The sequence below is a fragment of the Polypterus senegalus genome, chromosome 10 (genome assembly GCF_016835505.1).
Source record: "Polypterus senegalus isolate Bchr_013 chromosome 10, ASM1683550v1, whole genome shotgun sequence".
Taxonomy (NCBI): Eukaryota; Metazoa; Chordata; class Cladistia; order Polypteriformes; family Polypteridae; genus Polypterus; species Polypterus senegalus.
Genome location: NC_053163.1, coordinates 168,701,851 through 168,717,252, shown reverse-complemented (window position 1 = coordinate 168,717,252; position 15,402 = coordinate 168,701,851). Strand labels below are relative to the sequence as shown.

Here is a 15,402-nt window from a genome sequence, read left to right as displayed (position 1 = left end):
CTGCCCGTGAGTGAATATCGTTTCTTTCTCTCTATTTGTCTGTTTGTCCCTGTGATTTTTCAGTTGTCTATTCTAATGGGAAACTGTTAACGTTTTAATATGAATGGCATATCAAGATCTCCTTTGGTGTCTAAAGTTATCCCTGCAGATGGACTGCATTACCTTTCTTGGACACGTCCTTCTTTCAACAGTAATTCGTGCGGTAGAAGACCAGACGGTGTTAACGGTTGTAGATATTCTACGTGATATTTTAAGTTGATGTTTTCATCTTCCGCACCATCACCACCAACTGCTTCAAAAGAGTCTATTGATACGCATTTAACCAATATGACGTGTAACTGATGGACATGTTTTGTGTTAATTCCTTTGACTTCATCATTTCTCGGTGCTAGGATTGCCTGTGTACTCACTTTTTCTGTTGACAACCCTTCGTAATGAAATTCTTCAATAAGATTTGGACATAATGCGTCTTCTTTAATTGGGAACTTAAAGTGAGGAAAACATAAAAATTTATAAGAGCTGAGAGAGCAGGAACTGTGTCTGTCAAAAGTATTCACACGAATGAGAGGTAAGAGGACTGTGGGCGTGGCTTTCTATGGTTGAAAGGAGGGCGGGACTTGAACAAATCTTCCAAAAAGTCTTGTTGCGTCACAGGATTTTTTTTATATAATAGATATGTGAATTTCCCCTTGGGATTAATAAAGTATCTATCCATCTATCTATCTATCTATTAGAATATATATAAAATTTCCTATAGTGCCTTTCATTCATCTATCTATCTATCTATCTATCTATCTATCTATCTATCTATCCATCTATCGGGCCTTTCCCTCTATTATATAGCGCCTTTCCATCTATCTATCTGTTCTCTTTTTTTCCAGTGGATCAAAGTCAGACTGCTTTTTCATTGAACAGGTTAGCCAGCAGAGGGCACTGGTGCCTCTTGTGTTGCTTGATTTCTTTCAATTTGTCGTCTTTTTTCTTACTGTATATTTTTTTTTTTTTGCTCTCCTCTCCTTCTGTTTTTTTATATGAAAGGCAAGTGCTGATAAACCAGCATCTCGTTCCCATTAGGCAACTCACCATGGCAGACACTCTTTGCAGCTGCTCCTTCCTCACATGGTACAAGGGCACATGATGCCCGAGGAGCCACTGTTGGTGAATCCTTTGCTGAGCATGAAAGAGAACAGCAAGCTTGGAAAAGATGAAGGCCTCTCTGTACACCCTTTGCCCAATAAACCCCCATTCCACCCGGCTGCCACCCCTTCCGGAGCCGCTCTAAATGATAGGTGCGATTTGTTGAATTCCTTCTAATTGCATTTCAGCAGCCCAGAGCAGGTTTGTATCCCGTATGTAACTTTACAGTAGGGGGCGGGGCCTCGGGCGGGCATCACGCGGAATGGGAAGGACACTCGAGGAGATTGTGGGTTCACATTCCAGGACATCCCAGCGTTCAGGACACTTTGCGTAAAGAGAAAAACGCTATATAAATGTAAAGTATTCTTCTTATTAACTAGCTGTCCCCTACGGCTCCGCCTACATAGTAGTGAAACAGGACCAACTTTAAAAATCAATACAAAATAATAATTTGTATTGAGAAGAATTTATATTGATGGCTATTGAGGGCCTCTTGATAGACAATATTTTTGGTTTTGCTATCGGGGACAGAATGTAGCTGTGTAAAAACCAGGCAAGGTATCCGTGGCCAAGTGGAAGGTCGGTGCGCTCCAGCGTCAAACGTCATCATCGTTTATCTGATCGTGTTCAGCTCTGGCGGGAGAGCGTCTCCCGTGTGGGGTGAAGAGCAGGTGGCCGTGATATCAGCAATCAGCAGCTACCCTCTAAAACACACGTAGCTGTGATCTCTCTCTCTCTCAAAAACGTCAAACGTTACTCTTTAACAATCTCAAGATGATAATGTCTGCTGAACAAACAGGTACAGTAAGTGCTAAGTGGAGGCGAGGTGCGCTCCAACACGTGGCGAGAGGTAAAGCGACTCGAGCAGAGGCTGGCGAGTGAGTGAGTGAGTGAGTGAGGAGGGCCCGGCACGGCTCCCTACTCCTGAGGTCCCGCTTCCCCTTCCCCTGTCGGATTCGTGCGAATAAACCGGTGCCGCAACCGAACTGTGATACTTGGCGCGATGAGAGAAGTCACAAAATCCGCACTGGAATGTTCAAGGAAATTACAGAAAAAAAATCTGACCTAAATCCGTGATGTAGTTCAGTCGTGAAAAGCAGACAGACATTGAATTTTATATACATAGTGATGTGGCAGTTATACCTCACACTTCTGGGGCGCCTTCCTTGCATAATTTAAAGCAAGTTTCAGTAAGACCGGCCTTATTCTAAAGGAGGAAAACCATCTCAGGCAGGGGTCTCCAACACGTCGCTGTAGCTCGCCTGCCCTTTCCAAGTAGCTCGCCAAAGGGTTAATGAGTCCGACATAAATTTGAAAACTTGATTAGTCAAATTAAGGGTGGGCGATCTGTCCAAAAAGTCATATCACGATCCTTTTACCAACAAATCACGATCCACAATCTGAATTGCAATCTGTCTTTTTCAATGTGGCAGACACGTAAGAGAATATCCGGACTCGAACTCCACAAGACCTCGGTAACACTTTATTTTAAATATCAAACAAAGCTGAATTTAATTGTTCTGTCGTTCGCTAGCTATGCGGAGTTAAGGCACACACCCTGAAGCTGGCGAGTGAGTGAGGAAGGCAGGATTCGCGCAAATAAATCGGTACCGCAAGCGAACTCTGATACACAGCGAAATGAGAGAGGTCGCAAAATCAACCGTAATGTTTAAGTAAATTATACAAAAAAAAAAAAAACCAAAAACAAAAAAACCCGATCTAAATCCGTTATATAGTTCTTTCGTGGAAAGTGGACAGACAGACAGACATTGGATTTTATGTCAGCTCTACCGTGGCTGTCTGTTTGTCTGTCCAGGATTTTAAATCACCTGTAGCTCGTAAACCGTTTGACCTGAAATTTGGTACACGTGTAATACATGACGCCTACTGTCCGCTTTCGGGTGATGATTTAACTCCAAGGTTATTCCTCTTTTTATTTTTATTTTATTGTAGAATCAACTCTCAGCAGGGGCCCGCAGGGCGGCTGTGCGGCGCATGCGTAAGAGAACCGTTCTCATTCCCCATCACCTTTGCTGTCCTTTCCCCTACCGCTTCTTATCTTAAATCATTCTTGAGGCAGATTGAACACTTAAAAGCCAGCTTAAGTGAAAAATTAAAGAAAACGTACTAAGTAATTGCAACACAAACTCTGACTTAATCAGTTTTAATGCGAAAAGATGCGAAAGAAAGAGAAGAATCGGGCCGCTATAGGGTGGAGAAAAGAAGAGCTGATCAGGAAGCAGCAAGCGCATCAACCTCTGAGCAAATGAATGGTAAACGTACAGAGAAAGAGGAGGAAAACTAGGAATGATCAAGTCAAGTGGATTCACGGCACGTTATCGTTACAGCAGTGCGCCATTACTGGTCATATTAGTAGACCTTCAAAATAATGTGCAGCATTCCCGGCATTTCTGGAGCTTAGTAGAGCCTGATAACTAGAAGAATCTTCACCAAGCAGCTCTGAAAATGTCTGCTTTGTTTGGGTCTCCATTCCTCTGTGAGTCTGACATGAATGTCATGAAATCAAATTTCAGAACACGACTGACAGACGAACATTGAAATGACTCCATAAGAGTGAACCGGAGTGGCTCCACACCACCACACACCTCAGTGCCAGTCATCTGACCAACTGAACAACACGTCACACGTGCGACTGGACCTGTGAATAAAGTGACACAGTGACATGTGACAAAATGACAAATGAAGAAGTCAGATCTGTGGATTTGGAATTGCATTGTTTTGTTTTGACAGCCTTCATGTTTTAATTCAATAGTGTGAGATCCACTAGAAAATGAATAAAAGGCACTTGCAGGTGAACTCAATATTTTTTGTGATGTTTTAATGCAAAATGTGAGTTGTGGACACCAAAATGTAAATGTTCAGGCAAAACAAACTTATTCAGTTTGTTGTTTCAGGTTGAAATAAGCGATGAGAATAAACGTCAGAAAACATGAGGTGCTGTCGGCCATTTTCGTTTTGTAAAAGTAAATCTCAGGGGAAAAAAGGTTGGAGACCCCTGAGCTAAAGGGGAAAAAAACCTCATCCTGTGCGTCGCCTCCTTAGCGTTGTGTTTACCACTGGAAAAAAAAAAAATGAGCCAAAAAAGGTTGGTTTTTTTTCAACAATTAAAATGTTGATTATTCGAGGGTTAGCCCACCTTTGCAATTTTAATGTTTTATATCTCCATTCACTTTTATGCTTGTATTCATTGAATTGATGTGGGCTTGTGACCTCGGGGCGTTAGCGTCTTATCCCTGTAGAGGACGAGAGAAGCATGGGTTAAAAAAGTAAGGGCATCTGGTCGATGGGCCCGTGTAGCCTCCTTATGTTTACCCCCCGGAAAAAACTTCTTTTTTTTTTTTCAACAATACCAAAAAGCCGACATCGTTACGGCAGGGCAGGTCTGATGCAGATTTAATACACGGCCCTAGTGTGACAGTCGCCTACGCACAGCCCAACGTCACGATCGGGACAGTAGACACCCGTTTCTTTGCACACTTTTCTTATCTTTTTTCTGTTGCTCGGGCATTAGAAGGTATTATTTCGGTGCGATCGACGTACATCATTGTAGGCTACGCTTAGTGACATCCACATTTCCTGCGACGTGGACACTGACACTTGCTTAGGGGTCTTTCTTGCCCTTGCACTCGATTGCACTCTGTTTGCCTTGCAGCTCCTTGCACCACAGTGAAGCTTCACCAGGCATATCATGGCAGTTTGGTCCTGCCGTACCACATGCATTAGTTTCACTGTCGGCAGCGACGTCCGATGACCGATTCACGTTGTCATTACAAAAGTTCAGTTTCAGTTTGCTCTCACGATAACTTTGCAGCTTTTCGCACGCCATTATGTTTTTTTTTTGGGTTGAAAGCTCCGCCCTAGTCATGAATATGGATGAGTTGTTACATTGAAGGAGCAACAACCGCATAGAAATGTTCATGCTTTTTTTGCAACTTGATATTTTATCCACTAGATGGCAGCAAAATACTGTCCTGAGTGTCATTCCGGGCTAGCTCTTGTCACATACGTGTGCCTTGGCATCAGCTTAACGGCTCTGATGGAGGTAATTCCTCGCCAAGCCACAAGATGGTGTTATTTACTAAACACCAGTCTTCTCGTCCTCTCGCTACAGACCGGGTGATTGACAGCCCTACCACCTCTGATGTCACTTCCTGTGCACACCCCCAACCCGGACCTGCCTTTTCCTGCCTGGCCTGTACGTAACTGGAAGTGCTGCCATCTTGAAGCAGACACTCGTGTCTTTAAAGACGTCTTTAAGAAGTCGAGCAAAATGGCACCTTTTATCGGCTAGCTAAACAGATTACAATAGTTGCCTCAAAAGCTTGAGAATTGTGATCTTTTTAGTTAGCCAGTTGAACGTGTCGTTTTGCTGGACTTCTCAGTGCATCCATAATGGCTAACACGCTACGACACCCGAGTACTTTTGGCCCTTTAACTCGTGTTTACTGTCAGTTACACAGGTTTTGTCTGTGGGTGCCCCAAACCTTCATGCCATTTGTGATGACACGCTGTGTATCGGATCACAACAGATTTCTCCAAGTTAAGCTTGCAGTTAATTGTTTTTGCATGGAATTCCAAGAGTGAGACATGCTTGGGGTTAACGCCAAAGAGGTTGAAGAGCTTGTCATTGAACCAGACTGCTTCGCATTATGGACATTCGATAGAACTTTTATTTATTTGTCTCCATGATGCAATTTGGCTTTTTACAGAAGCTCTTTAAATAAATGAATATATCACTAGGTAGCTAGATAAATAAAGAAACACGCAGACTTGCCACTCAAAGCGTGACTTCATAGACCGTCCAGCAGGGGGCGGCGTGTGTCACTGTCCAGAGTAGTCAGAGCCTCACATCTCCTATTTCATGTGCACGTCACTCAGTGTGGCAGGGACTTGTCGTTGCACTGCGGCACATTCTGGGCACGAGACAAGCACAGCTCCCCCTGGAGGGCAGTCTGAGTAGGGCGGTGACCAGACGTCGAGGTCACTCTTGAGGAGATGGGGTCTAACTGTGGCCCTCAATACCTGTAATGTAATGCCCGCAATGTCAGTCACGTAATGCCCTTTTAGTCAAGTAACCCTCACACAACCCTAATCTTAACCACAGTGTAACTGGGCATGCGATGGGCGATTCATGATTGACATTGTGGGCATTTTGTTATGTTGGTTAATCAGGATAGATAGATAGATAGATAGATAGATAGATAGATAGACAGAGTGATATGAAAGGCACTATAAGATAGATAGATAGATAGATAGATAGATAGATAGATAGATAGATAGATAGATACTTTATTAATCCCAAGGGGAAATTCCCATACTCCAGCAGCAGCATACTGATAAAGAACAATATTAAATTAAAGAGTGATAACAATGCAGATAAAACAGACAATAACTTTGTATAATGTTAACGTTTACCCCCCATAGTGGAATTGAAGAGTCGCATAGTGTGGGGTCTCCTCAGTCTGTCAGTGGAGCAGGATGGTGACAGCAGTCTGTCACTGAAGCTGCTCCTCTGTCTGGAGATGATCCTGTTCAGTGGATGCAGTGGATTCTCCATGATTGACAGGAGTCTGCTCAGTGCCCGTCGCTCTGCCAGTCACAAACATTTGTGGTAATAAAATGCATTACTACAAATGTTTGGGATGAGCCATTGGTTGGAATGATGAATGCAATGCATATGTTTGTGTTATATGCCATTTGGTATGGGATTCATAAAAGCAGTGTTGATGTTTGTGGTGCACCATCTGTTGGAGTGACAAATACAATGCATTTTATTACTATGAATGTCTGTGTTGTGCCACCTGTTGTAATGACAGAGATACAGCAACTGGGCAGACCCACAGACACTCATCCTTTTATTATGGTGGACTAGCAGTGCTACACATCTAGGCTGGGTTGATAATCAATGTGGACCTCAACATTAACGGGTGCAGTGAACCATCTGTTGGAATGCATTTTGCAGTGCATGTAGTAATAAAATGCACTGCATTTGTCATTCCAACAGATGGCGCAGCATTTGCAGTAATAAAAGGCACGCAGTACCACAAATGTTTGGGATGAGCCATCTGTTGGAATGACAAATGCAGTGCAAATGTGTCTGTTATATGCCATTTAGTATGGGATTCGTAAAAGCAGTGTTAATTCCTCCCTGCAGGCTGAAGCACAGCAGGGCCAGGTCAGTAGGACGAGTCTCAATATCGCCCCTGGGATTTTTCAGATCAGCACTTATTTTCTCGTCCCGTAATGTCCCTGACCAGAACACGCCTTGCTGGGTTAGTTTTGTACAAAATGACAAACTCGGACAGAAAAGTCAGACTTGTAATAATTCACCATTCATGTGACGACCGGAGCTCACGCACTTCAAAGTGCCCCACCACGGCAATTAGTTGATGAAATCCGGTCTGTCGTTGCAGCGGAGTGACAGGAGTTATCTGGCAGGCTTTTAGCCCGATTGCTTTTGGTTCATTGAGGGATGAGCTTAACACACGAGAGCAAATCCTCCTGAGGTCCGCCACACCTGCTCAGGTAGACTTTGTCACACGTCACTGTGTCACTTTATTCACAGGTCCAGTCGCATGTGTGACGTGTTGTTCAGTTGGTCAGATGACTGGCACTGAGGTGTGTGGTGGAGTGGAGCCACTCCGGTTCACTCATGGAGTCATTTCAATGTTCGTCTGTCAGTCGTGTTCTGAACTTTGATTTAATGACATTCACGTCAGACTCTCAGAGGTATGGAGACCCAAACACAGCAGACATTTTCAGAGCTGCTTGGTGAAGATTCTTCTAGTTATCAGGCTCTGCTAAGCTCCAGAAAGGCTGAGAATGCTGTTGAGACTTTTACTGCACATTATGTTGAAGGTTTACTAATATAGAATTTATAAAATCCAATGTCTGTCTGTCTGTCCTCTTTTCACGAGAGAACTACTTAACGGATTTAGATCGGGTTGTTTTTTCTATAATTTGCTTGAACATTCTGGTTCATTTTGCGACTTCATAGTTCACTTGCGGTAACAATTTATTTGAGCGAATCCGAGAAACAGAAACACGCAACGAGCCGAGGAGAGGGGCGTTCGTCAATCACTCGCCAGCTTCGGGGCGCGTGCCTTAACTCCGCTTAGTGAGCGAACCAGAGAACAATTGAATTCAACTTTGTTTGATATTTAAAATAAAGTGTTACTTAGGTTGGGGTGGCACGGTGGCGCAGTGGGTGGCGGTGCTGCCTCACAGTTAGGAGACCCGGGTTCACTTCCCAGGTCCTCCCTACGTGGAGTCTGCATGTTCTCCCCGTGTCTGCGTGGGTTTCCTACCACAGTCCCCAGACATGCAGGTTAGATGCATTGGCAATCCTAAATTGTCCCCGGTGTGTGTGCCCTGTGGTGGGCTGGCACCCTGCCCGGGGTTTGTTTCCTGCCTTGCGCCCTGTGTTGGCTGGGGTTGGCTCCAGCAGACCCCCGTGACCCTGTGGTTAGGATATAGCGTGTTGGATAATGGATGGATGTTACTGAGGTCTTGAGGAGTTTGAGTCCGGATATTCTCTTAAGTGTACGCCACATTGAAAAGAGAGTTTGCAATTCAGATTGTGGATCGTGATTTGATGTTTAAAGGATCGTGATGTGATTTTTTGGAAAGAACGCCCACCCCTGATTTGACTAATCAAGTTTTCAGATTTATGTAGGATTCATTAACCCTTTGACGAGCTACCGGTAGCTCGCGAGCGACATGTTGGAGACCCCTGCTATAGAGAGTGTGATGCCAACCCGGACACAGACAGGCAGAGAGACGAGTTTTTGCACCCAGCACACGTTTATTTACAGCTCACACAGTAAACCGGCACCAACACACAATTCAGTCCCTTCCTTGCCACCAGTCCGTCCGCCTCCACTCCTCCTCTTCAGTCTTTGTCCTCTTCCTCCCAACTCTGGCTGGAGAATGGTGGGGACTGGCCTCTTTTTATAGGGCACCCAGAAGGACTCCAGGTGCCCAACGAGCTTCTTCCCACCACATTTCTGGGTGTGGCAGAAGTGTGGCCAAATAAGGCCCTGGAAATGTCCATGTGCCCCCTGGCAGTGGCCACGGACTGCCATGCTCATGACCTGTGGCCCCACAGGAAACCAAGGGGGCTGCCATCGGTCTTTGCCCGGCTAGGATGCCCTTTTGAGGAGAGGACCGGGGGAGTGGACACGAGAGGGCAGCCCCCCTGGTTTACATCGGGGCTCAACCCTGCATGGGCCCGTGGCCACCACCGGGGTGGCACCTGGAGCACTTACCGCGTGCAGTATAAAGGAGGCTGCCACACTCCAGCAAGCGAGCCGGAGTCGGGTGGTAGTGGCCAGAGCTTGCGAGAGAGGAATGGAGGCGGCAGAAGAAAAGGAAACGGACTGTGAGCCGAGTTTACTGTGGAGGCCCGTCTGCATAAAAGAAAATAAATAGCCTGTGTTTGGACATTTGGCTGTCTCGGTGTCTTTCACGCCAGGCAATCTTAAAAAAATTGTTTGCGTTCTTTTAGTCTGGCAGGCGTGAAAGGCGCTATATAAGGGTTACTTGGTGGTTTGGCTAAAGGTGGAATATTAGCCCCTTGACTAGCTAATTCATTGGTAGGAGAGCTGAATGAACGATTTTGTGTCTTGTAGAGTGGCATTAATGAAAGGCGCTATATGGGTGGTAGTTTGATTAAGTGACCGGCTGGCCTTCCCTGCTGGGCAGTTTGTAGTTGTGCGTGTTGGTATAAAAGCTCACTCCGGAGTTGTACCTGTCGACCTGCAACAGGTTAGAGGTGGCCATTTCTTGGGGGGGGCTTCAAATTTTCAGGACGTCATTTGGTGGGGGCTACCTGTGCTAAGCGATTTGATTAGGTGTGGCCAAACCTCCCCGCTTATTTCTGATTTTAGGTAGCGGGAGTAAAGCCGAGCCGTCGTCGGAGTTGCGCCGCGCCCGCACAGATGAAGAGCTCCCATTAATGATGTTTTCATTTGTTCTGTGACTAATTAATGCTCAGCCCTTGCCAAGAATCATTTTCCTCCTCTGCTAATTCTAATTGGGGCAATTAATCATGCAAAAACAAAAAAAAAAAAAAAGGGAATTAGCATAAGTGAAACGTGGAGCCGCCGCTGCCCCCAGGGATGCCACTTCCTTTCCAGATTCGTCAGGGCTGCCACTCAGACTGTGGGAATATCGGTGACATCATGTGGGCAACACCTGGGCCGCCATGTAACATCCTGGCGGGTTTACAGTCATATGAAAAAGTTTGTGACCCCCTCTCAGCCTTCATAATAGACTCTCCTTTCAACAATAAAGATATCAGTGGCTTGTCTTTGATTTCCTAGGAACATCTGAGCACTGCGGTGTTTTCTGAACAAAGACTTTTAGTGACGCAGTATTTAGTTTTATGAAATTAAATCAAATGTGAAAAACTGGCTGTGCACAAATGTGGGTCCCCTTGTCATTGTGCTGGTTTGAATGGCTGTCACTGCTCAGTGCTGATTACTTGGTATGATGAGCTCGTCAAGCCTTGAACTTCATAGACAGGAGTGTCCAGTCATGAGTGGTCAAAGGTATTTAAGGTGGTGAAGTGCAAGACGTGCTTCCTTCCCTTTGACTCTCCTCTGAAGAGTGACAGACAGCATGGGATCCTCAAAGCAACTCTCCAAAGATCTGAAAACAAAGACTTTTCTGTCTCCTGGTTTAGTGTAAGGCTACAAAAAGCCATCTCAGAGGTTTAAACCGTCAGCTTCAACTGTGAGGAATGGAATCAGGAAATGGAAGGCCACAGGCACAGTTGCTGATAAACCAGCAGGTCTGGCAGGCCAATAAAAATACAGGAGCGGCATATGAGAGGCAGGATTATGAGAATGGTGACAGACAACCACAGATCACCTCCAAAGACCTGCAAGAACATCTCGCTGCAGATGGTGTATCTGTACATCATCCTACAATTCAGTGTATCTGTATGGCAGGGTGATGAGAAAGAAGCTCTTTCTGCACTCACGACACAAACAGTCGCTTGTTGTATCAAATGCTCATTTAGACAAGACAGAGTCATTTGGGAACAAAGTGCCAACTGACTGATTAGACAAGGAATCGAATTATTTGGTCAGAACAAAAAGCGCTTTGCTTGGTGGAAGAAGAACACCGCAGTCCAAGAAAAACACCTGCTACCTGCTGTCAAATGTGGTGGAGGTCCCATCATGCTGTGGGGCTGTGTGGCCAGTTCAGGGACTGGGGCCCTTGAGTCGAGGGTCGGATGAATTCAACCCAAAAAAACGATACAATACAATTTATTTTTGTAGAGCCCAAAATCACACAGGAAGTGCCGCAATGGGCTTTAACAGGCCTTGACCCTTGCCCCTTGACAGCCCCCGAGGCTTGACTCTCTAAGAAGACAAGGAAAAACTCCTAAAAAACCTTGCAGGGAAAAATGGAAGAAACCTCTGAAGAGGGAATTCAAAGAGAGACCCCTTCCCAGGTAGGTTGGGCGTGCAGTGGGTGTCAAAAAGAAAAAGGGGGTCAATACAATATGATACAATACACAGAACAGAACAAATCCTCAATGCAGCATAAAAATAAAAAATGTTAGAAGTACGGAGCAGAATTTAACAGTAGATGATATCACATAATAAGATTTGGATATTTTTAGAGTCCTGGAGACCTCATCCATCAAGCTGCCTCCCCCATTTGGCCATTCCACAGCTGAAACAGTGCTGGGCCAGCCAATCCGATGAAAGGACCCCTCTTTCCCATGATTCCTGCGATCTTCCATCAGGGATGACTTTACCGTAAGGCAGGCAAACAACTTGGCAGGTGGACCATGGCACCAAGTGCCACATTTGAGTACCGAGAAGAGAAACAGAACAGGTGAGGGTTAGTAACAAATTCTAACTATCATGTTACTTATGTTTTAGTGCTAATGACTAACAACTGAGATGCAGTCTGTACAGTTAATCAGCAGCTCTAGTCAGGGTGAACTAAACTGAAGTAGTGAGTCTTCAGCTGGGATTTGAAAGCTGACACCGGAGGGGCATCTCTTATAGTAGCAGGCAGACCACTCTACAGTTTAAGGGCCCTGTAAATAAAAGCTCGACCTCCCACTGTTATTTTATTAATCCTTGGAATCCTAAGCAGACCGGCATCTTGTGAACTTAATGTGCACTCAGGTTTGTAAGTCACGATAAGTTCAGACAAGTAAGCCAAACCTCAGCCATTTAATGCTTTATATGTTAAAAGGAGGATTTTGAAATCTGCCCTAAACTTAACCGGTGCGAGTGTAAGGATGTGAGGACTGGAGTTATGTGTTTGTATTTTCTTGTTTTTGTAATAATTCTTGCAGCCGGATTTTGGATTAACTGGAGGCTGAATAAAGAACAGTTTGAACCGCCAGTGAACACCGCATTGCAGTCGTCAATCCTACTAGAGATACATGCATGAATTAATTTCTCAGAATCCTTCAGATAATGTCCAAGCATCAGTCACAAAGTTGAAGTTACGCAGGGGTTGGATATTCCAACAAGACAAATGACCCAAAACACAAAGGCATTCATGCAGAGGGAGAAGTACAACGTTCTGGAATGGCCGTCACAGTCCCCTGATTTGAATATCATCGGACATCTCTGGGATGATTTGAAGCAGGCTGCCCATTAAATTGAACTGAACTGGAAAGATTTAGATAGATAGATAGATAGATAGATAGATAGATTTGAAAGGCACTATATAACAGATAGATAGATAGATAGATAGATACTTTATTAATCCCAAGGGGAAATTCACATAATCCAGCAGCAGTATACTGATACTGATTTTGTATGAAGAACAGTCAGAAATACCAACATCCAGAGTCCAGACCCTCATCACAGGCTACAGGAGGACAGCGTCTAGAGGCTCAAAGGAGCAAAAGGAGGCTCAACTGAGTATTGATGTCATATCTCTGTTGGGGTGCCCATATTTATGCACGTGTCTAATTTTGTTATGATGCATATTTCATATTTTCTGCTAATCCAATAAACTTAATGTCACTGCTGAAATCCTACTGTGTCCATAAGGCATGTCGGATATTCAAAGGAAGTTGCTACTTTGAAAGCTCAGCCAATGAGAAACAAAAATCCAAAGAATTAAGAGGCTTCCCAAACTCTTTCATACGACTGTATATAATGTTAAAGGCTTAGCCCACCTGAGTAGTTTTCATTTTTTACATCTCCATTGCTTTTCTTGGATGTTTGTATTCACCGAATACCTGCGGGTCTGTGACCTCCTCGCTTTTCATCCCTGGAAAGGTTTCAATCGCTGAAGATCGCCCCTCGACTTTCTCGTATATTCAGATATGGGGATGGATATTTGAGGAGTAAACCGCAAGACAAGGATTGTATTTTTACCAGTAATGGCGCATTGCATGATAACCTGCAGTGCATACACATGACTTGATCATTCCTAGTTCTCCTCCTCTTTCTCTGTACGTTTACCATTCGTTTGCTCCGAGGTTGATGCGCTTGTTCCTCCCTGAGCAGCTCTTCTTCTCCCCACCCTAGCCGCCTGCTTCTTCTCTTTCTTTCGTCGGCATCTTTTTGTGTTAAAACTGATTAAGTCCGTGTTTGTGTTGCAGTTACTTAGCACGTTTTCCTTAATTTTTCACTTAAGTCTTCAATCTGCCTCAAGAATGATTTAAGATATGAAGAGGCAGGGGAAGTGACGGTGAAGGTGGCAAGGAATGAGAATGGCGCCCGTACGCATGCGCCACACGGCCGTTCGGCTGGACACTGCCAAGAGTTGATTCTACAATAAAATAAAATAAAAATAAAAAGAGGAATAACCTTGGAGGTCAATCGTCACCCTGAAAGTGGACAGTAGACAGTAGTCACGTAGTGTATGCGTACCAACTTTCAGGTCAATAACTCAAACGGTTTGCGAGCGACCGGTGATTTAAAATCCTGGACAGACAAACGAACAGCCACGGTAGCGTATTAAATAAGAAGATATCATGTACTGTACATTAAAGAACCATCACCAACAAATCGAACCAAATTAGTAATATATTGAACAATTATTATACAAGTAAAGTTGAATAAATAGGACTCTGCAGCTGCATGAATTAAAAGGTAAAGTACCACTTCTGGTTAGCGGAAATAGCCCAAGAGTTGATAGAAATTGATGGTTTGTATCGAATACTTGTATGCAAAATTTGGTTGACCGAAGTGAAAGTGTATTCAAGTTATGGTGTTTACACACAGACAGACAGACACACCGACAGACACACAGACGTAATACCAAAAATGGTTATTTTTGGACTCCGAGAGGTCTAAAACGTTGAGATTCATCAACATCTTGTCACACACGTGTGATTGGGAGGCAGCTAAAGGGCCTGAATAATTGCAGTTGCATATCAGACCACAGGGTGGCGAGCTGCACTGACTTTTGCTCTCAATCCTCTGCAGACCATCCACGGGAAATCCCGCTCGCTTTCCGGCCCCAGTGACGACGTTTACTTCTGGTCCTGATGACATCACTTCCTGTTCCACTCCCGATGACATCACTGTTGATTTTTCAGCCTGATTGATGACATCACTTCCGGTTCCTGGGCCACTGATGACGCCACTTCCGGTCCTGATGACGTGACTTCCTGTCTCAGCCTTTCAAACCTTACAATCAGTTCTGGTTTGGACTCAGACCTGTGAATGACCCTTTTGCAGCCAGGGCACGATATACTGGTGGCTGCTGCCCCAAACCTTCTTTGGTGTCATTTGACTATTATTGTGACATCATCTCAACATCAAATTTTTGGTCAATGACAATACTTTCGCTACACATTGTATACGAGAAAGTAAAAAACAAGGAAATGAACTTTTAGCCAACCTTTTAGCCCGTCGCCTTGGTTACTCTTCAGGTCGTAACCTTAGAGGCCACGCCCCTAGAAACATGGTCAGCTGTCTTAATGACGGATGTCCAAGAAAGCGACGACAGCTAAGAAAACTAAATGGCAGCCAAAGAAATGAAACAATAGTTAAAATGCAGGACCCCCAAAAAAAGCCCCCTAACGAGTGCTTGATAATTCAAAATGATTTAGAGAAACAGATAAAAAATAATGAAAGGTTCCAAATTTTAGCAGATGTCATTGGAACAATGCTATCAAAGTGTGCGTGCCCAACATACAGTACATGAACGTCTAAGTTGTATTTCTGTGACCCGAGATACTTTCATAAATTATGTCAGAATTCTAGTGTGGTTGGGGGATCGTTTTTGTTTAGAGACGCCATCCTTACA

General features: G+C 44.4%; 1 long non-coding RNA gene across 1 annotated transcript in view; it reads left to right on the top strand.

Annotated features, from left to right (window-relative positions):
* LOC120538021 overlaps positions 1-15,157 on the top strand; it is a 28,976-nt gene extending 13,819 nt beyond the window's left edge. Inside the window, exon 3 of the long non-coding RNA XR_005635427.1 lies at positions 14,577-15,157. This is a non-coding gene — a long non-coding RNA (uncharacterized LOC120538021). The remainder of the gene's footprint in view (positions 1-14,576) is intronic.
* Positions 15,158-15,402: the final 245 nt, after the last annotated feature.